We start from the raw sequence: 21,867 nt of genomic DNA on the forward strand, positions 1-21,867 counted from the left end.
CAACATAAGAGCCATACGTCCATATTCTGCTTTGGACTGGCTGGCATGGTATATATGACTATTGTTTATTTCTTATGAAGAGTGTGACATTTTTTATGGGTGCTATGAAGATCAAATTTTTAACTGTTTCTTACACCATTAAATTTCTACAAAAAAAACATATTCTATTTGTAGGAAAACTATATGTAGCGAAAGGTAAGTCTGAAGAAGCTTTTACATAAACATGTTTCGAGTTTGATATGAAGTGCTATTGTTCTTCAAGAATTTGACAACATGTCATTGCCTTCGATACGGTGCTTGAATTATGCGTTCGATAGGACAGTTTATGTGGACCGTTTAATCTTGGGGTGCTCTACAAAGAGGTAGGTGATCAGTGAGCAGCAGAAGTTGCTGAATGTTTCCAGGCTGCTAGATTTATTGAAAAAATAACACCTGTAGAATCTTTCTGCTGATATTTGTATCTATTGGTGCTATATAAAGTTAGAAACCAACAGCTATTGTTGTTTGTCTGTTAAAATGTTTCAGTCATAGTGATGAAAATACTGCAAAACTCCATTCATGACCTACTTTAGGATGATATTAACACTATAATAACATTTATTACCAAAACAATATAAATCTCTCTTTCTTTGATTAGTGAATCTTAAATATATCTTATTCTATGCTTAATAACTAAAACAATATCAACTTTTGTGACTGAAAACAGTATCAACTTTCGGCTATTTGAATTACTAAATATCGCCGTTGCATTAGCACATGCATATTACTTGTGTTGTTTGTTTTTGCACAGTTCCGATGCCAGTCCTTTGGGCTTGTCAGTGCACAGGAAGAGTGAGATTTGTCCTTCCGCTCACCTTTGAAGTAGAAGGTTCCATTTGTTTTTTCTTTTGTATGTGTTGTTTCAGTTTATCAAAGGGTTGTAAAATTCATATGTATAGGGCACTGTAAGAACTAAATTTAATCAGAGCATAAGAAACTGATATAAAAAACAAGTTTTTTGGTTGCGTCCAAAAAGTTTCTAATGAAATTTAGTAAAGGCACATGAACAATCATGATTAAGTTCAAAAGGAATTGAAGTATTCAATAGATTGAAACGAGTACCTTAGTTGTCGTTTGCATACAACGCATGTATTCACGAAGGCATCCGATACACCACGTTCTGAACAAACTTGGGCAAGAGAGCTATCCACACCAAGGTAAATAAGATATTATTGGTATTTCACAACTGAACCTGTTACCTAATGTGACCAGTTGATTTAGTGCTTTTGCAACATGTAAGAGAACAAACAAATGAGTGATATTCAGGAATCAAGGAAAACAAAAAGTTGTCAATGCACAGAGTTTTTGTAATTCATCTTGTAGAAATTAAATATAGAAGATTAGAAGGATGGCTTTTGAAATCATAGCAAAACATTGCCACGCCATGATCAATGTCATGGTAGTATTTTGTTGTCTTGCCATGTCTGTTGGCGCAGCCAAACTCTTCCCACATTATGGTATTAACACGGTGGGCTTATAGTTAGTAGAATCATCTCTTTCTAGTTCTTTTGAGGTTTAAGTAGTGCTTTGGACCTTTATGCTCTCATTGCTGGCTATGTATATTCAGTATTTTTTTACTTGCTGGTTCCAAAGTATGGAAATGTTCACGAGTTTTTAGAACTATATCTCCACAGTGGGACACTTAAGGATAGGAATTTACTTGATAAACTTTTAGTGATATTAGTAGATAATGGGAATTTACTTGGTACACAACTGTGCAAATACACAATACTTTATTATTTAACCTATACTTTCATCATATGGATCTGCACATATATATAATGATTAAATACTGTATCTTGATCATATGATGGCTTACACACATGATATTATGGTATTATTTGCTGCAAGTATAGTGCTATGAAATAAATCATCTTTGAGACTTCTAAGTAGTATTGGACCTCCTAATTTCGTTATAAATAATTTCAGTATTATTTATAGATAATGATCACCCAACTTAATTGTTTTTGGATAGGAGCAACAATCAAGTCAGATCTTTTTTTATTTTTTCAACCAGCTATTTTGAATCCAAAAACAGACTAAGTCGATTTTATGTGGCTAGATGATAAGGTTAATATCTGTAGCTAATCTGGTTGTTTCTTTTGTAGGTTTTGGAGGGTTTTGCGTCTGGGGGATCCTTGCAAGTAGCTCACAATATTAAACCTAGATTAGATTTAACATCTACAGAGTGAACAATCTATGCTTATCAAGTCTTTGGTAAGCTCAAGTGCTGAACTCGTTCCTTCTGTTTACCTCTAGTTAAGGTGCTTGTTTGTTTTGCAATAACACTTGTATATATACTGCGTGAAAAGAGTCAAAACTTTATTTTCATTACTTCAGTGACACATCTGATCCCTGCTTTCTATTTCTTTAATTTCTTCGCTAGATGTCTAGTATTTGCAAAATGACCATGTGATTAGATTGACTGGTCCTCTTTCTTATCGCTGCTCCTTTTTTCATTCCTCCTATTAACTTCTGCCTTAATATGGTCTCTTATTATAGGAGAGACAATTACACCATCAGGATTTAAGACTATTTCATCTGCTCTATCATTGCCACATGCTACCCACTTCATTCGCCACAGTACTGAAATTGGTTTATGTATTTTTTTTGCACATTTTTTTTCAATATTTATTGGATACACTAAAGTTAATTTTTCAGATTGTTAAGTAGATGAACCACTATATTCAGGGGGTTGAGTAGACATTTATATATAATTTTGCTGTTGTTGAACTTATCTATATTTATACTATGTCAATGAAATAGAACACTGACTCAGGAATTAATCTGACATGGGCCAAGGTATTGAATTGATGCCAGATTCAGAGAAGTTCAAAGGGAACAACTCTCATCCTTAATTGAGATGCCTACTTCTGAAAGTCTTCAGACTCACCTTTCAGCAGGTTTGTTTTCTCTCACTAGGATGATGCCTTCATTGCCTGGTCATTGTTGTTGTCCCACCTGCAATTAGCACCACCAGCTTCTGTTACTAAGGGAAAAGGTACTTCAATATATGCATGATAAACTCAGCCCTTGCATATTAGATAGCAATTTCTAGCATATTCCTTTAAAGACTGGTACACCTTGTGGGTAGAAAAAAGATGCTAAATTCATGCCTAGCAGATGTTGCTGCGATAGCTTCTAAGAATGCCATACATGTTCATTGCTCCCATTCATTTAATCTCTTTGGCTAGATGATGACTAGACTGCCGTGTTCCTGCACGTACGTGGTTTACTTTGAAATTTAGATAAAATATCTTAAGAAATTTCCATATGTAGGGGGTGTTATTATACAATCACATGTATTCCCTCAATTTAAGTTTATAGATTGCATGAAAAAAGTGTGTAATAAATTTATTATCATGCAAGGTATAAAATGATTTGTACCATTTTAAAAGTTGCTATCATGCATGTATTTGTGTGATTTGTGTTGCAACGCTCATGTACTTGGATATAACCAATGACCAATGCATGATCAATTAGATCTATGCCTCCACATTTTAAAGATGATGAATGATGTATATATGTGGCCATTGCAATCTGAAAGAAACTATGTACTTATATGCTGGAGTACATCTGTACATGGCATACTTAATATTATGTAGCACTTTTTAGTCTAAACATTTTCTCTATATTTCTAACTGCAGCTTGAGGTTCTAAATTCTGAACTAGGCTCACATTTTTAAAAGTGTGATAAGTTCAGTTGTGAAAACATGTGTTATAATAAATTTAGGATTGTGCTGAATCTAAATTTTTGTCCCTTTTTTTAAAACGTGTAAAACATAGTTTTGCATATATAAAACCTATTGGGTGATGGATTTGTATTATTGTTTTGCTATAATAATCTTTTCAGACATAAAGTAAATATTAGGTTTGTGTAAAAATAAAGGCATTAGACTGGCTCCCTTGCTAGCAGCCTAGCATTATATTGTTCAATCTACTCACATGTTCTTGTTGTTATTAAGGAAATTCTAATCTTGTGTCGTCAAGGATAAAACTCTTGGATGGATAAAATTCATTGAGTAATACGCTAGATTTGTTTTAAAACTCATATATCTTGCATAAATAATAATCTGCCTTTCATAGTACATGTAAGTAGTGAAAGTAATTTTCAACGGTTTCAGGAGCAGATGAACATGCAATCTACCTATGCATTCTCTATTGAGAATTATGCCTACATTAGTTTAGTTTTATAGAGGAATAGACTTAGTACATTTTTTCTTTAAGTATCGATGTAAGACTATCCAACCATTTCAATTATACATACTATGAGTTCATGTCAATTCTATTGGTAGGCAAATTCATTTTGATTAAAGTAGAGTTTTCATTTCCTATCTCCTCTGGAATATAGGAAATACGGAGGATTTGAACCCTATGGTTTTTGTTGTAACTTATCTATAATTATAGTAGTTGGATAATTCGGTTAAGCGACTTGCATATATGGCCTATTTAACTACCTTTGTTGACAACCATGATAATTCCTATGGATTAGATCCAATTGAAATCTTAGGCATCCAAGCGCTGTTATCTCTAACATTATATACCAAACATAAAAGAGCAATAGCTCCCTGTAATCACTAAGATATGGCATGAAAATCTCTTAGATGTGGAAGCTTTTTCTTGATTGTCACAAAAGGTGCTCTTGCTTAGATGCGTACCAATGTCATATCTCCAATCACCCTGCTAAGGTAAGTATGATTTGTTTGCCACATAGGAAAGTAATCAGTGTGGTTTGAAGAAATAAAATGGCATGCCATTTTTAATCTAAAATGCAAAAACAACACTTTTAGTGTGTATAAAGGGAGATAGATTGAGCTAAGTTTACATGTTGTACTATACCTTCAGATTTCAGTTCTTTGCTGCAGATAATAGTGGCACAAGGTTCCTGGTTTGAAAATTTTTTGTTACTGCAAAAATAGTCAATAAAACTTCGCTATTGTTTGTGTTGCTTATTTCCATTAAATTACTTCTCAGAAGCTATGTTCCTTCTCTGTCTTGCTAGCTTGTCCTTTTCACTGGGTTCAATTGTAAGAAATGAATTATTCAGCCACTTAACCCTTGAAAGGACATTTAATCTTGGGATCCCATAATCACCTACTTGCATCTTATTGTTTTCCAATGCCTGGTCTATTAGGAAAGTTGTCAATGATTCACACTTTCCTCTTTACGGTTAACATAATTTTGCTTAAGATATTTTGTCAGACTATTTTCTTCTGCTGATAAAAAACACAAGCATCGTTATTTTTTGTATTCCTTTGCATGTTTGTACAATGTGAAAACTGTAATCCCCTACCAATATTTTTTTCAAACCAATAACAGGTACCAACATTTTTTTTCTAATTAGTGGTTATTAGTACATTTTGTAGCCTAATATATCTGTATAGCAAAAGCAATAATCAATCTACATAAACTAACACAATTGTTAACAGTAGTTGTTGAAGAATGCTATCAAATAGTGGGTTAGCTTTTGCTTTTGCTATGATGCCTTTTGAATAACTATTCTGCTTTTAAATGAGCAAGTAATGTTTTCGTTCCTCAGTGAAGAGATAGCAAATTGCTGAATTCCTATAACTGTTTTTGATTGAAAAGATGTAATATGCTTCAATTGCTTATATGTTGCATTGGCTTAAATGAAGTTATGATTTGAGTTAGAGAAATGTTATTAACCTTCATACTTGCATCAGCGTTGGAGCATGAAAGGGGAAGCGTGTTCTGACTCTATTGGATCAAGTCAGATACTAAGCCTTCTACTACTACTTAGGTCATAACATGAGCGATTCGGCATATTTGGATTCCTTTCCTATATTTCCACTCATGTGGTACTTCATCATACGATTCATATAAGATCAATCTGCAGCGGAACCAGAACCACGCAGTGAAGCCATGAGATCTCAGGGGAAATTTTAACTGCTATTCTTCCTTTTCCCATTATGGTTCATAATTCTGATAGTACCTTCTACCAATGTGAGCTACTGATAGTTTTGGCTGCATCTCTATTGTTGGCCTTATTCGAGCATGGTATTCACAAATAATTTTTGTTTTCTTTGTGATGAAAGATTAAGATAAAGCTTGACACCGTCTCTGAAATGAAAAGTACTTCTAATGTAGTGAGTTTTTCTTTGAAAGAAAGATCATTCTTATTGTTGAAATATCCTTCGTATTTTTTCAGCAAAAAATATCCTTCATACATTGTGAAGTATGTAATGATCAAAAGTTCAGAACCTTAAGTTCATGATGTCCTTTTATTAATTAAAATACTTGTGCCATTCTGATTCTAGAAGTAGATTAATCAGTTGTAAAATCAATGCTTATTAGTAAGAAATGGTAATTAGCCGTGGAGCGTGTGCGTGAAAAGCGGAAAGAGTTTTGCACTAAAGATCTGTCTGCTACTAACAGACCTAAAATTTTGTATATAATGACCATGAATCTGTGATGTATCAGTCTTGATTATATTTTATAGATTGGCACTTTTCACATTAATCATCAAGGTTTGCGTTCTAAGTGAATATACATTATTTTCCTTAGCTTATTTCTGGTGGCCAAATCTCAGGTTGATTGTTTGCTGCTTCCAAATTAACAATTCAATGTACTTGATGTATTCTACTTAACCTTCGCATTTTTGGTATTGTAACTCTGAAGTGATTTAAGCCTGGTTTTTGGACAAATGATCATCCATTGAGGCTGCTACATCGCTTCCAGTTTGTATGTTATTCTATCCTTTTGAATGATATCTTCTGTGCTTATGGAAGGGCTTAATGAACTGAAGTTTGTGTTGGCAGTGATCTCCATCGGATGTCCTGTCTCTTCAGCAGGTCGTCCATGATTCAACCAGCTCGCACATGAGGCAACAGTCCCCTCCAACCCAGGTTTGCCAGGTTTGATTGCTTGGTGCAAATAAGGAGTATGCCATGCAGATCAAGGTGCAGGTAAGCTCCATTTCTTGTGGTCAAATTTTTCATGCAATTTTTGTGAATAGATGGGGGATTTTCATAAATGGAGCAACAATGTTTTTATTTTCCTTTTGTCAGGGCATACGGAGATGCAGTCGTTTTTATGGCATTCCTCAAATCCAGCTTAATATTATGCGGATTTTATCTATTCTGCATACATTATGCCTATAAAATTTTCCTTGAAAATGCCAACAACAGAAGTAATTTCAAGTGTCCTAAATTGGGACATGTTTCTCTTTATAAGTAAAATGTTCTCTCAAGAAGTCTCATATCAGAATACCTGCTAAGATATTTCTGGGTGTTCCCTTAGAAACATTTTCATTTGTAATATAGTAGTAAAATTAATCAAGGTTGTCAAATCAAGGCATAATAGTAAGAGTTAGTACAGATAGTTAGCCCTCTTCTGCAGGCCGTGAATTCATTTTCTTTATTAGTGCCACCCGGTGCTTAATTTCTTACCCTGATGTCTGACGAAATTCAGTTTGGTTCTTTTCTGTAGTAGAACACCAGCGCTGAGATCTGAAAACTACAACAAGGTACCAACTTTATACCCATCTAAACTCCAGTGATTTCAGTCCGTTCTGTTTACCTATTTTGTTTTTTCTCACCTTCACACTCTTATGAGATCTAAGAGCTACAACCAGGGCTGGGTTTTCGCTTTCGATTTTGCTCAAAATTTCGGCCATTTCAGTAGCACCGAAATTCCCAAAATTTTGGAACTTTTGACACTTTTTGGACCGAAATTATTTAAAATTTTAACACAAGTTGACTGATTTTGAATAAATTTTGACCAAATTCACAAAAAAAACTGAGAAAAACCAAAAATCACTGTATATATTTTGTTTTTCTACCTTCACCTGTGTTATGCCATGTAATCAATTGGGGATGTGGTTTAGTTTGTTATGCTGCTAATGAATGCCGTATTTAATTTTTGAAATGGTCCTTGTTTTATTGGTACATGCATGGAGAGGTGAAAAGATGACTATAATTGAAATGTATGTGCTACAAACAACACTCCATCATCACCATATGTGATCACTAGGAAGAATGTCTCTTGATAAATTGATGATGAACCTTGAGTTCCACTCGGCACTCAAGGCTGTTGTTGGCCCGATCTTTCGGTGAGTTCATGATAACTACGATTTGGAAGAAACGTTGACGACTCGACTACAACCGTATAAGACGTTGTGTTGCGCCTTTGCGATCGATACACCTCTCCGTGGGTTGTTGATCTTGCCGGTGCAGATCAACCTTATTCCTACAAGCAAATCGAAGAAACAAGCAAGAACAAGATAAAAGCAATCTGAATTGCAAATAGGAATGAATACACACGATAAGTTGGAGTTTCGAATACAAGCAGGTGGATGGTCTAGCCGACATGCGTGCTGCAAGGAAGTAGCAATGGCTAAACTTTCATCTAAACAAAACCCGAGAAACCCTGAAGGGGTACCTAGCTATTTAAGAATGTGGGAGAACGACCAAGAGGGTCCTAGGGTCGTGCTCCACCAGCTTGGGGCGCACCCCACATGGGCCCCACTTGGGGCCGGGGTCCCAAACAAAGTTACAAGCACAAAGGCCCATGACAGGTGACGCAGCACCTTGTTGCTTCAATTGCGGCTCAATAAGATGGAATTTCGAAATGAGGCTGGATCCGTTGGAAGGACTCCGAGAGCTTTCCATCAAGTACTCACGGGCCGAAAACGGAGCTCGTATGGAGATTTGGTGGCCGTTTGAACTCAGCAGTGCAGCAGGTGGCCGAATCGGATTCCAGCATTTGGAGGCCTTGATCTTGATGTCTTCTTGTTCATCCATGATGTGAGCAATGTTTGTATCCGTAGTAGCTATGGTCACATCATCCTCCCCTTCTTCACGGAAAACCGTCCTCGGTTTTTTCATATGGTGCTCTTCACATAGTCCATTCAAAATAACCTGTTTCATCCAATCAAAACTAGAGAAACTCGAAGTAGTGTGATTAGCAATAATATGTTTCTCCAAATCCGAACAAATGAAAACTCTATGCACCAAATATATTCCTCTATCATTATATTCGCCAAAGATATAAAAAATAGCATTAGTTGGACATGGCAAATCAGACTTAGCAAATAATTTCTCCTCCAAATTATTGAGCTCACAAAAATCATCAAACTGAACATAGCCCAAAGTATTGAAAGAAGTTATCAATTTACGTTCCTCAATATCATTAGCAATGTGAACAACATGCTTAAAATCAGCACACAATGAAACACTAGAAATAGCATGTTCATTCACTAGTTGTGGCATTGATATAAGTGAAGCATTATCACACAACTCTTCTTTATCACAAGGAACAGCAAACAAATCAACTTGTGACAATGGAATCTCAGCAGTTGGTTCCACTAATGGTTGCTCTAGTATAGCATGAAAAGTGGACAAATTCAATTCATTAACAACACACTCACCTTGATTAATTTCAGCACCATTAAGTTTACCTTTGATGCCCTCTTCAGATGATGGAGGTGCCTCGACTTTGAATGTGAACAATGGGACTGACGGCTCTTTCATGTCTCTCTCCTCCTTGTTGCAGTTGTTCACTTCCTGCAAAATATTAGTAATAGGAGGTACGTCCACAACTTGTTTCTTGTTCACATCCTCAATTTGTTTTTCCGCATGGCAAGCAAGCTGTAACAAATGAGCAAAAGAGCTATAACTTTGACAAACAAGCATTGCCTGAATTTCTTTATTAAGCCCACGTAAAAACCTCAACTCTGTAGCTTCTTCGCACTCATCTAAACCACAACGTAATAAACAAGCATGCATATATGATAATACGAAGTAACAGTTCTGGTATCTTGTTTTAAACATTGCAGTTTGTTGAACAAAATGTCAGCATAATACATAGGAACATAAACATCTCTGAAATATCGTTTCAGGTCTTTCCAAGATTGTGGTATTTTTTTATGCCTACAAAGATGTTTCCAATCATTAGAAGCATGTTTAATTAAAACACTAGAGGCACACATAACCTTTTGTTTCTCAGACAAGACATGCTTTTGAAATTCACTATCAACCGCTAGCTCCCAATTAATGTAAGCATGAGGATCATAGTTTCCCTCGAAATAAGGCAGTGCAGATTTGATCTTACCTAGAAAATTGTCACTTACCTCATAATGGTATGTTGATCACTCCTCATGTCTCGACGAAGATGTCGATGTTGAGCACCGTTATCCCCAATTATCTTGCGTATCCCTGCCATCGTTAGTAGAAAACAAGAAACATACACAAAAAATATGCGCGTTCCTATTAACTACTAGGTAGTGGCAGCTCAAATATCACACACACTCAAGCTTTTAACCAAGCTCTTACAAGATCTTACCAATGCAAGCGGAATGGTGACATACACCGACTCAACCAAGCACCCCAATGGAGGTTGGATGTATCGATGCCTTGGCAAACACTTGCTGTACGGCTGCAATCAAATCTGTGGAGCTCTGGGTAGGCTTAAATATGTAGCAAAGGAATAGCAAATGCTTAAATCAGAGAATGCAAAGTTGAATGATCGTTCAGAGTCAAGTACCGTGCTGGTCCTAGGCTAGAACGTACTAGAGACACGAGCCTAGACACAAACGATACCACAAGATAGCACTAGGAACAACTCATGCACAACTCTAATATATGAAGTTCAGCTCAAACATAACAACTCTTTTCTTTCATTCTTCATTCTTCTTTTCTTTTTCTTTCCTTTCCTTTTCTTTTCTTTTTTTTGTGCGGCCTTTTCTTTTCTTGTTTTTATGCACCTTTCTGCCTTTTTTTTCTTTCTTTCTTTTTATTTTTTTACTAAAAACATACTCAAGGACCTCAATGTAAGGTTACAGGGACTCAGATGTAAATATAAAAATTACAGGGACACAAATGTAAAAGTGCAAACTCAAAATTAAAATTATACAAAAATGGAATGTACTCGTCCCGAAGGTTCCGTTTTTGCAAACGGATCTCCAATTCGACACTTCAAAAATTTTCACCAAGCTATATGGGAAGACACGGTATGGATCTAAACCGAGAGAAGAGGGAGGGAATCAGACTCCTCACGGTGGTAGTGGGCGACGGGTGGATGGATACGGCACTACTAGGAGTCCGGATTTGGTGAGAGAAAAAGGGAAACTGATCTACAATCAATCTGATCTACTATTTCTTTTCAGATTAAACTCTCAAACTTCCAAAAACAAATTTGGAAATTCTTCTCCCTCCTCTCAGCGCCGGCAACAAGCACGACCGATCTATTCACGGGCAAACCAAAAACTCAAGCAAAAGCTAGATGCAACTCCAAAACTGACCGATAAAAACTTCTGAAAACTACAAAATTAGAACCGTGGCAGTGAGCCGATTCCGTTTTTGTAGATCCCGACAACAACTAACACACGGCGGCGGCGACGACAGTGGCACAAAACGTGACCAGAACTCGAAACTCTACACGAACTAGACACTAAGACCAGCAACACGACTAGACGATGCAACACAAACTCAACAAAGCAAAAGCTGAAAAGAACAATGCAATGGCACAATATGGCTAGGGAAATGATACAATTTTTTTTTGTATGGCAATTTTTTCTGGTTATAGGTAGATAAAAACTCACCGAGCAACGAAAGCTCTGATACCACCTGATGAACCCTGAGTTCCACTCGGCACTCAAGGCTGTTGTTGGCCCGATCTTTCGGTGAGTTGATGATAACTACGATTTGGGAGAAACGTTGACGACCCGACTACAACCGTACAAGACGTTGTGTTGCGCCTTTGCGATCGATACACCTCTCCGTGGGTTGTTGATCTTGCTGGTGCAGATCAACCTTATTCCTGCAAGCAAATCGAAGAAACAAGCAAGAACAAGATAAAAGCAATCTGAATAGCAAATAGGAATGAATACACACGATAAGTTGGGGTTTCAAATACAAGCAGACGGGCGGTCTAGCCGACACGCGCGCTGCAAGGAAGTAGCAATGGCTAAACTTTCATCTAAACAAAACCCAAGAAACCCTGAAGGGGTACCTAGCTATTTTAGGATGTGGGAGAACGACCAAGAGGGTCCTAGGGTCGTGCTCCACCAGCTTGGGGCGCACCCCACATGGGCCCCACTTGGGGCCGGGGTCCCAAACGAAGTTACAAGCACAAAGGCCCATGACAGGTGACGCAGCACCTTGTTGCTTCAATTGCGGCTCAATAAGATGGAATTTCAGAATGAGGCTGGATCCGTTGGAAAGAGGGCACCGAGAGCTTTCCATCAAGTACTCACGGGCCGAAAACGGAGCTCGTATGGAGATTTGGCGGCCATTTGAACTCAGCAGTGCAGCAGGTGGCCGAATCGGATTCCAGCACTTGGAGGCCTTGACCTTGATGTTGATGTCTTCTTGTTCATCCATCATGTGAGCAATGTTTGTATCCGTAGTAGCTATGGTCACATCAATTGATCTATGAAGTTTGGTTAGTTCCAAAACAGATATATTATCACACCATTGATTTAAGTTGATCTATGAAGAACATTTCTTTCTTGATTTATTTATGCTTCCTTTATCAAATTTTTTGACCAATATGATATTTTCAGGGAGGTGATAAATGCTGACCAATTGAAAAAATGTCGCTGTATTCTGCATTTGGGCTCACAGCTTCATGGAACTTTTTTTTTCAGTACATAGAACATACTGTCGCAGCAACCTAATGATACTGTTAGCAATAATCCAATTTAGCAATATAATGGTGCTGTTAGTAATCATCTATTCAAAGTGTAATGAAAGAAATGACCATTTGCATAAACACTAGCAAACAGTTTCATGACCATGACTATTTGTAACTTGTATTTTATAAACAAACTCTCTTCCGTAGCATCAGCGTGAGACGCTTGTTTCATCAGTATTGTTGCTTTATGCCATTTTTCTTAGAGCTTTATCCCTATCAGTACTATAGTACTATCTAATGCTTCTGTAAATCATCCAATCGTAAACTGGACCAGCAAAGCAAATGATCTGTTTTTACCACCGCTAACAAACAATGCCTATAAACAATCCTCGGCGATATATATTTCTCTTTATTGTTACTGTAAAGTATTTGATTCATTTTGTCACACCCTTTGATTTGATTTTCCGACCGAATCTATTTATAATTTACTGTACAGATGAAGAATATAGCAAAATAATTGGGAGGATGTTGTTGGTATACATTTCCCGTGATCAAGTGCACTGGTACAGCACCACGTGAGATCCTCACCGCTACCCCAACTTGGAGGCTTTGTGTTTTGCTTCCTAGGGTTATGCTTTACCAGCACTAGAAACTGCATTGGCACCAGGTGAGATCCTCACAGCCATTGCGCCTGCACCAGCGGCGTCCTCTGTGCATGTCTTTCCGTTGTTTACTCCATGTCTCCATAGCTTGATGTGGTGCTTGCAGACAAGTAAGATATGCCAATCCATGCCCACCATGTGTTTGTAGAAATGCCAGTCACATAGAATGCATTTTCTTCTCCAAATTCCTAAGCCCTCTTTTCTCACACACTCACAGTACTATGACAAATTGTAGGTTTCTTCAGACATACTGGTTGTCTTGGTATTACGTGACTAAGGCATGCACGATTGTAGGTTTCAACCATGTAGATCAGACTTGGTGGCATGAAACCATAATTCAAAGGCATAATAAAAAATCTTTAGTTTATGATTTGTGGTACCTCCACCTGTTGAACTTGGACTGATCCTTTCTCTGTCACATATGTGCACCAAACAAATTCATTTTATGATGATACTAATGACAGTAGTTGGAGAAGGGAGTATGGACTTGTGAAATTTGGCTCCTTTGCATGGAGCTATATATTTGCACACGATTTTTTGCACTTCTACTTCACCTTGCTGTGACCTGTGGGTTGTCAGCCAACTGTGTAACTTGGAGGTGCCACGCTAGTGCAATTGACACGTCATCTACGCCATTACCTTATTTTCCTGTCGTTCTCCCGTCGCTTTGCTGCAAGGTACTTTATTTATCGCTTATAGTTGTGAATTGTTATTTTACTTGCATACATGTATAGGAAGAGGTACTTTTGCTGACATTACTAACTTAAGTATCTGGTCGAAGTTAGAAGACAAATAAATAATGGAAAAACATGGAAAAATCCGAGTTGATCTATGGCAAAATAGCGAAGCTAAACTTTGATCTAGACAAAATCCGAGTTGATCTATGGTGGCTAAGGGAAATATATGTGGGAGAACGAGTTGGGGTCGTCCTCTAACCCTATGATACGTCCCTAACGGACTCAAGTTGATACACAGTACATTGGGCCTAAATAAGGTGACACAACACCGTGGACAGAAAAAGGTCTCTGTAGTAAAACGATGATTGGGATCTCTCTAGAACAAATATTTAAAAGTAGACATATAATGCCTTGCAACTCTCTCCTTATCTCATTTAACTTTGTCTAATGCATGCAATGTAGCCTACACGAAATCTTTTGATTCATCAACCATCAAACTATGATAATCACCGGCTGTCAATTGATCTTGAAAAAGAATCCTCCTTGAGCCGATGTTAGTTTCACATGGTAAAACAACTTCATGCCCATAAACTAGTTGATAAGGTGGAACTTGTATTGATCCACGACATGCTATCTGATAGGACCACAAAGATTCAGCCAATGTAGTGTGCCACTTTTTAGGTTGTTCACCAACTTGATCAAATTCTTGTTAGATGCCTCTGCTTGTCCATTAGCTTGTGCATAATAAGAAGATAAATTCAACAACTTAATGCCCATGCTCTCAAGAAATTAAACAAACTTATCGGACACAAAAATAGACCCTTGATATGTAATGATTATTTGTGGTATTCTAAATCTATATATGATATGCTCCTTAATAAACTCAATAGCATTTCTGGAATCAACTTTCTTTAATGGAATTGCTTCAATCACTTGGTAAAATAATATGTGGCCACAAGATAAATTTGTGCTCCTTGCTTGATGGTGCTCGCTCGCCTCCAGACGAGGAGCGAAGCCAGCGAGACCAGCTGCTGGGGACAGCGTCGCAACGGAATCCGAGAGGCGCGGACACGTGCACCGGCGGGCGCCACCTCGATCAAGTGGGAACAGGCGTGTGCAGACATCGCCCGACCGCTTAACATTTTCGCTCTGTACACGCATATGACGATATGATTAGTGCTGTTTTTTCCTATATGATATACTACAAATGAATTGTTTCTTTATATTTTAGAAAAATTAGATCTAAGTTCTACAAACTGATTAGAAGAGAATTTACCACGTCCCAACAGCAGAAAATCAGCTCTCCTTACTAAATCACCATGTCCAAGTGCTAGAATCCTATTCGGCCACCTGCTACATTGCCGACTTGAAATGGCCGCCAAATATGCATACGAGCTCCTTTTGGGTCCATGAGTACTTGATCGAAAGCTCTAAGAGTTTCCTTTCCAATGGATCCAGCCTCATCGCCAAATTCCATCTTAGTCGGCCGCAATTGAAGAAATAAAGTGTTGCGTCGCCTGTAATGGGCCTAGGGGCTTGTAACTTCGTCTGGGGACCCGGCCCAAGTGGGGCCCATGTGGGGTGCCGCCCCAACCAGGTGGAGCGCGAATCAAGCCGTTTACTGATTTTCAGGGTGGTGGATATCTTAGTTAATCTAATCTAGCAAGATAATTTAGCCGACAGCATAAACCCTAAAACGAATCTCTGCCGATATGATCAAATTAAGATGCTAAGCTAGATTAACTAAGATATATGATAAACAACGGTTGTAGAAGATAGATTAGAACATCTAAAGCGGCACCCTAATCCGCCAACGCAAACTGCTGAGACAAGTCATACCTTCTGTCAGAAGATCGAAGCCGATGCCCTAACTCCAAGCAAGAGCTTGTCGAAAAAGTAAGAAGGTAAAAAGTGGCGATGCACCAAAGCTGTACTGATCGAGAGATAAGATTACAATGAACCCTGAGTGTACATAATACCCATGGGTAGATACTAGTCCTTATTGGACAAGAAACAAACTTTCCTAAAGATAAAAGGAAAAACACAAGTCTTAATCAGACATTAAACACACTTTCCTAAAAACTAAAGGAAACTAACAAATACTTCCTAATTTAATAGATAAACTATCATACCTTATCTTCCTTAAACTCGGACTCTTCTGGATAAGCTTCCTTTAATTGATTGATTTCCTTAACCGAATCCATCAAGAATACAACTGCTAGCGACAGATAATTTCTATCGGCTGATTCTGAAGCCGATACTGACTCTAGACCGATGATAATTCCAGGGCATACCAAATTTTGGCGTTAACAAGTTTACATCTTTTCGGATTTAGAACCTCATGTAGATGTGGATAAAACATGCAATTTAGAGAGACTTGTTATTGCAAATCATTATCTCGAGTTTCTCTAGTTTTGATTTGAAGAAACATGTTGCTTTAAATGAACTATGCGAAGAGCACCATATGGAAAAACCGAGAATGGTTTTCCGTGAAGAAGGGGAGGATGGGTGTGACCATGAAAACTATGGATACAACTGTTGCTCACATCATGGATCAACAAGAAGACATCAAGATGGCCTCCAAGTGTTGGAACCCAATTCGACCACCTGCTACATTGCCGACTTCAAATGGCCGCCAAAGATCCATACGAGCTTCATTTTAGGTCCATGAGTACTTGATGGAAAGATTTTAGTGTCACCTTTCTAATGGATCTAGTCTTGTCGCCAAATTCCATCTCTATCGGCCACAATTGAAGAAACAAGGTATTGCGTCACCTGTAATAGGCCTATGGGCTTGTAACTTCGTCTGGGACCCCGGCCCATGTGGGGTGTGCCCCAACCAGGTGGAGCACGACTTTAGGGACCCCTAGGTCGTCCTCCCACATTGTTAAATAGCTAGGTACCCATTCAGGGTTTCTTGGGTTTTGTTTAGATTAAAGTTTAGCCATTGCTACTTGCTTGCAGTGCGTGTCTCGACTAGACCGTCCAAATCTGCTTGTCTTTGGAACCCCAATTTATCGCGTGTATTCAATTCCTATTTGCATTATCAAATTGTTTTTATCTAGTTCGTACTTGTTTCTTTGATTTGTTTGCAGGAATAAGTTTGATCTACACAGACAAGATCAACAACCCATAGAGAGGTGTATCAATCGCTAAGGTGCAACACAACGTCTTGTACGGTTGTAGTCGGGTCGTCAACGTTTCTCCCAAAACGTAGATATCGAGTGTCGAGTGGAACATCCGTGAGAGTCGAGTGGAACTCACGGTTTATCAAGTGATGTGACCATGGCTACTATAAATACAACCGTTGTTCACATCATGGATCAACAAGAATACATCAAGATCATGTCCTTCAAGTGCTGTAATCCGATTCGGCCACATGCTACATTGCCGACTTCAAATGGCCGCCAAATATGCATACAAGCTCTGTTTTGGGTCCATGAGTACTTGATGGAAAGCTCTCAGATTCCTCTTTCCAATAGATCCAGTCTCATTGCCAAATTCCATCTCAGTCGGCCGCAATTGAAGAAACAAGGTGTTGCATCACCTGTAATGGGCATGTGGGCTTGTAACTTCGTCTTGGACCCCGTCCCAAGTGGGGCCCATGTGGTAGCTCAGCTACCATCTTAAATTCCTGCTAATTCTTGAAACTTGTACATGCTAACAAAATGTATATCCATAAACATTGGAGACGGCCACACAAGAATGACAATATCCAGTTTATTGCAACCCTACAACCATTACCTTACTCCTATCACCTAGCTCATTTGTAGTTTGAATTTAATTTGAGTCGGTAACTCCCCCTGTATCAGTTTCTTGCAACCCTACCACCATTTGGAGTAATCAGTTTAATTTCAGTCGGTAACTCCCTCTGTATCAGTTTCTTGCAACCCTACCACCAGTACCTTACTACTATAACCTAGCTCATTTGTAGATTTGGAGTAATCAGTTTAATTTCAATCATAAACAAATTATATCTGCTCACCCTAGAGGACTTCTATATGGAGTGATCTATCAGACCAAATTACTTTTGACTCGATACTATCTGATTAATGCTTTGCATGTTGTTTTATAAATCTTGATTCTCATTTTGGCATGTTTTCGAAGTGTATTTTGGTTTACTCTAGCTATAGATATGCCTGTAAAGAGATCATTTAATTATCTATAGATATGCCCGTAAAGAGATCATTTAATTACCACGTTATTTGATGATTGCTTGAATCCCTTCAACTGGTTTGTCAGTGATGCGTGGTTTATATACTATACATCCTACGACTTGTAAGATATACTCAATTGATATATAACATTTTCATATTTACAACATGAAATCGTAATTATGAATTTGATGAATCTCAGGTTTGTTTATATTTTATTAGCTAGGTATGGATTCAAATACTTCAGCTAATGAAGGGCGTATTGCCTTCAGTGATCTAACTAATGTTTCTTCAGGTGTTGTAACATGTATAATATTTTGTAATTTATGACTGACTTTATGTACATATATGAACCACATCTTTTGTTATTTTCATTTTGCAATAAAACTACAACAGCTCAAAAACAGCTCAAAACACACCTTCTAAAACTATTGAACGTAAAAGGGGAGAAATTGCTAGAAAGCATATAGATCAACATGAAAAGAAGGTTGAGTATGATACATGTGTCAACCCTTTTGTGTTTACCACACATAACCAAGTGACAAAAACCGAGATGCTAGACAAACAAAAGGAAGAATTTGTGTTTACCACACCTAATCAAGTGACACAAACCAAGATGTTAGACAAACAAAAGGAAAAAGAAAAGAACAAAAAGTTGCGTGAATGGCGTGCAAGGAGCACACAGATGGCTGAGTCAAAATTTGGTGAAGATATTGTGACAAATGATGCTATAATGCAGAATTAACATGCACGATTTGTGCGGGGACCAAATGCGCGCACGATAATATATACCTACATGTCTCAAAATACATTATACTTATACATAAAACAAAATTAAATTGGACTGCCCATATAAATACAAATAAAAAATATCCTAAAATATACTAATTATTAAACGCACGTATACAAAAGGGTAACATGATCCCAAAATAAACTATTTTATCACACCACGCAAAAAAAAATAGTCATGTGACATTAATCACATTGTAGTGCTTTATAATGGGTGGCTTCAGTATGAATACAAACAAATTCTAAAATAAACTATTTATCAAATCATGGTAAAAAATAAAAGAGATACATGAAACTATCTAAAATAAAATATTTTATCACAAGCCCACAAAAAATACCTGTACATGACATGAATCATAATTCAGATTTCTGCACATAAAAATTCCATCTGAGCTCTGCATATATCCTTTCATTTATATATTCATTCATGCCACATCATCTTCAGTTTGAAAAATATGTTTTGTTAGACAAAAAGAGTTGTACCGTAGCATTTAGCACGGGCATATTACTAGTCTAGATTTGGATTGAGGGCTTTTAAAAGAAATTGCTCTCTTATTTGGTAGGCAAAATCCTACAGATATGAATGTTCATTTATTTCATATGCAGTGCTTCCTGAATCGTTTGTATAATTGTATTTCCATATAGCTAGACCCTTTTGTCTCAATTATTTGTTTCTTTTCATGTGTGAACATTCTTTAATACTCTATTCTTCTCTAGATGTTTGACGCCGTTGACTTTTTTAAACATGTTTAATCATTCGTCTTATTCAAAAAATTTTATGAAATATGTAAAACTATATGTATACATAAAAGTATATTTAACAATAAATAAAATAATAGTAAAAGAATTAATAATTACTTAATTTTTTAATAAGACGAACGGTTTAACATATTTAAAAAAGTCAACGGCGTCAAACATTTAGGGATGGAGGGAGTAGTAATGTTTTAGGAAAACCTATTCGGTTAATGCCTTTGTCGTGATCAATTGACCTTTTGTGCTTCATTATAGATATGATCAGGTGCCCTCAATAATGCCATCAGTGTACTTACTGCTAAACGTGCCAAATATATATGTTCCCCTTTTGCTTGCTGACAACCATTGAAACACTACCATAAACACATGGGTTACTATAACGTTTGATCTGCTTTACATGCTCTCACGTTTACTCATATAAGTTCTAATTTTACATTGTCCAAAACAAACGGTAGGGCGCCGCCAAGCGCGCCAAAAGTTCTAATTCATAAATGTAAGCCGCGCAGACTGGGCGGGCGTTGGGGCGTCCCGGTGTAGAATTTTGCAAAAAAGCCCTCCGCTTCGCGCGTAATTCGTCCGCGGTCCCCGGTGCACAGTACCCCTGATAGGAACACTGCGAGAGGTGGAAATTTTTCGAAAAGACCCTCCGGTTTGCGTGTAATTCGGTATAAGTCCCTAATAAACAGTACCCCATGGGGTGTTATTTTTTATTTAGGCCCTTCTAAAGACAGGATATTCCATACGAAGGAGGGAAAAATCGGCAATTAGGACCGAGCCGTGAAACTTTAAAGGTGAGGGGCTTTTTCGCAAAACTACGCGCACTAATGCCACTAACCCACCTCAATCCCCAGCCCTAGCCACCACCGCCGGTCTCTCCTCCCTCTCGTCCCACGCTCTCGACCCCCGCCACCGCCTCCCCCTCGCACCGCCGCCGTCGTGTCCCCGTCCCCGTCGAGTCGCCGTGTCCGACGCCTTCGCCTCCCTCTCCCGCCGCCGGTCCGCCGTTCGCTGCCGTCGCCGTCTCCATCTTATCTCCGCGTCCGCCTCGCGCCACCGCCGCCTCCGCCGTTACCGACCGCCTCCATTGCCGTCACCGAGCGCACAACCTCCACCGTCACCGAGCCGCCGCTGCCACCGTCGCTGTCGACCACTCTCTCCGGCTGCCGGCTGCCGGCTGCCGGCGTCCGGATCCGTCGGGGGGCTGTCAGATCCGTGTCCCCTGACCACATGGAAGGGTCGCTCTCGGGTGGAGCAGATCAACGCTGGGCACGAAGGTGCGAGCGCGGATGGAGCAGTTCGAGCAGCCGCCGCCATCCTCCTCGTCCCTCGAAGCCACAGGTAATAGACGAGACAAGCCGCTCTTCCAGGTTTGTCATCCGCGCCACCTCTCAACCTACTAATCCCCATCGTTTCCTACTTCTTCTCCTGCTCAAAACGTCCTTTACCGCGATGTGAAAATCCTGCAGGCCAACAAGGAGAAGAAGGGTGCTATTCAACGAGTGGTTCAAGCACAGTGAGTTCCCCTCCCGCTCTTATATTGTAAATTTGCAAAACGGGAAACAATAAGGCTAATGTTTGAACAATTCAATGAAAGTGTGATCTTGCCGGTAGAAAAACAACATTTCTTTCATGAGAATTCGGAGCAGACCTATGTTAAGTCCAGGATTTTCATTGTGAATAGTTCAACTTCTATAGCAATTGGGAAAAATCCCATGTTCCTGAGTCCTGACAGGGCCTAAGTGAGCACGAAGTCCACCAAATTATAGCACATTACTGCATTTAAAGTTTTAAACCTTTTTCTTTACCCTTTCTATAATGAGAAGCAGTTCCAGCGCCTTCGCTAACGATGATCCCGAAAAAGAAGAAATGGCCAATAGATATACCTTCAGCTATGTGCTGTTAGCATTATTTTTAGCATATAATTCAATTAACATATTAGGAAATTTTGCACTATATATCTAACACAAGTGAATTAGCATATTATTGGTATTAAACAATTAGAAAGGATAAAATGTACCTCTGGTTTCTCTTATTCTGATTTAATGCATGCTTGATCTCTAACGTTGGACTTTAAGACATTGGTACTCATGTTTGATCTCTCCCATTTCTATTTGGAAATGTTTCCAGTTACCATAAGGGCACATCCTCACATTTACACACTGACAAAACTGGCTTCATTTCTTTTATATTTACTGAACT

At 38.4% G+C, this 21,867-nt stretch overlaps 1 long non-coding RNA gene across 3 annotated transcripts; it reads left to right on the top strand.

Annotated features, from left to right (window-relative positions):
• The first annotated feature begins 4,299 nt into the window (after positions 1-4,299).
• LOC107279126 (uncharacterized) lies at positions 4,300-13,662 on the top strand. 3 transcript variants are annotated; one of them, XR_010736862.1, is made up of 5 exons: positions 4,300-6,741; positions 6,819-6,965; positions 7,068-7,525; positions 9,476-9,586; positions 13,130-13,662. It is a non-coding gene; the product is annotated as an uncharacterized lncRNA (long non-coding RNA). The 3 variants fall into 3 exon arrangements; XR_010736861.1 differs by lacking the exon at positions 13,130-13,662 and adding an exon at positions 12,563-12,842 and having other exon boundaries at positions 5,470-6,741; XR_003238870.2 differs by lacking the exons at positions 9,476-9,586; positions 13,130-13,662 and having other exon boundaries at positions 5,211-6,741; positions 7,068-7,926.
• The last annotated feature ends 8,205 nt before the right edge of the window (positions 13,663-21,867 follow it).

This window comes from Oryza sativa, chromosome 10, assembly GCF_034140825.1.
Source record: "Oryza sativa Japonica Group chromosome 10, ASM3414082v1".
In the NCBI taxonomy this organism is placed as follows: Eukaryota; Viridiplantae; Streptophyta; class Magnoliopsida; order Poales; family Poaceae; genus Oryza; species Oryza sativa.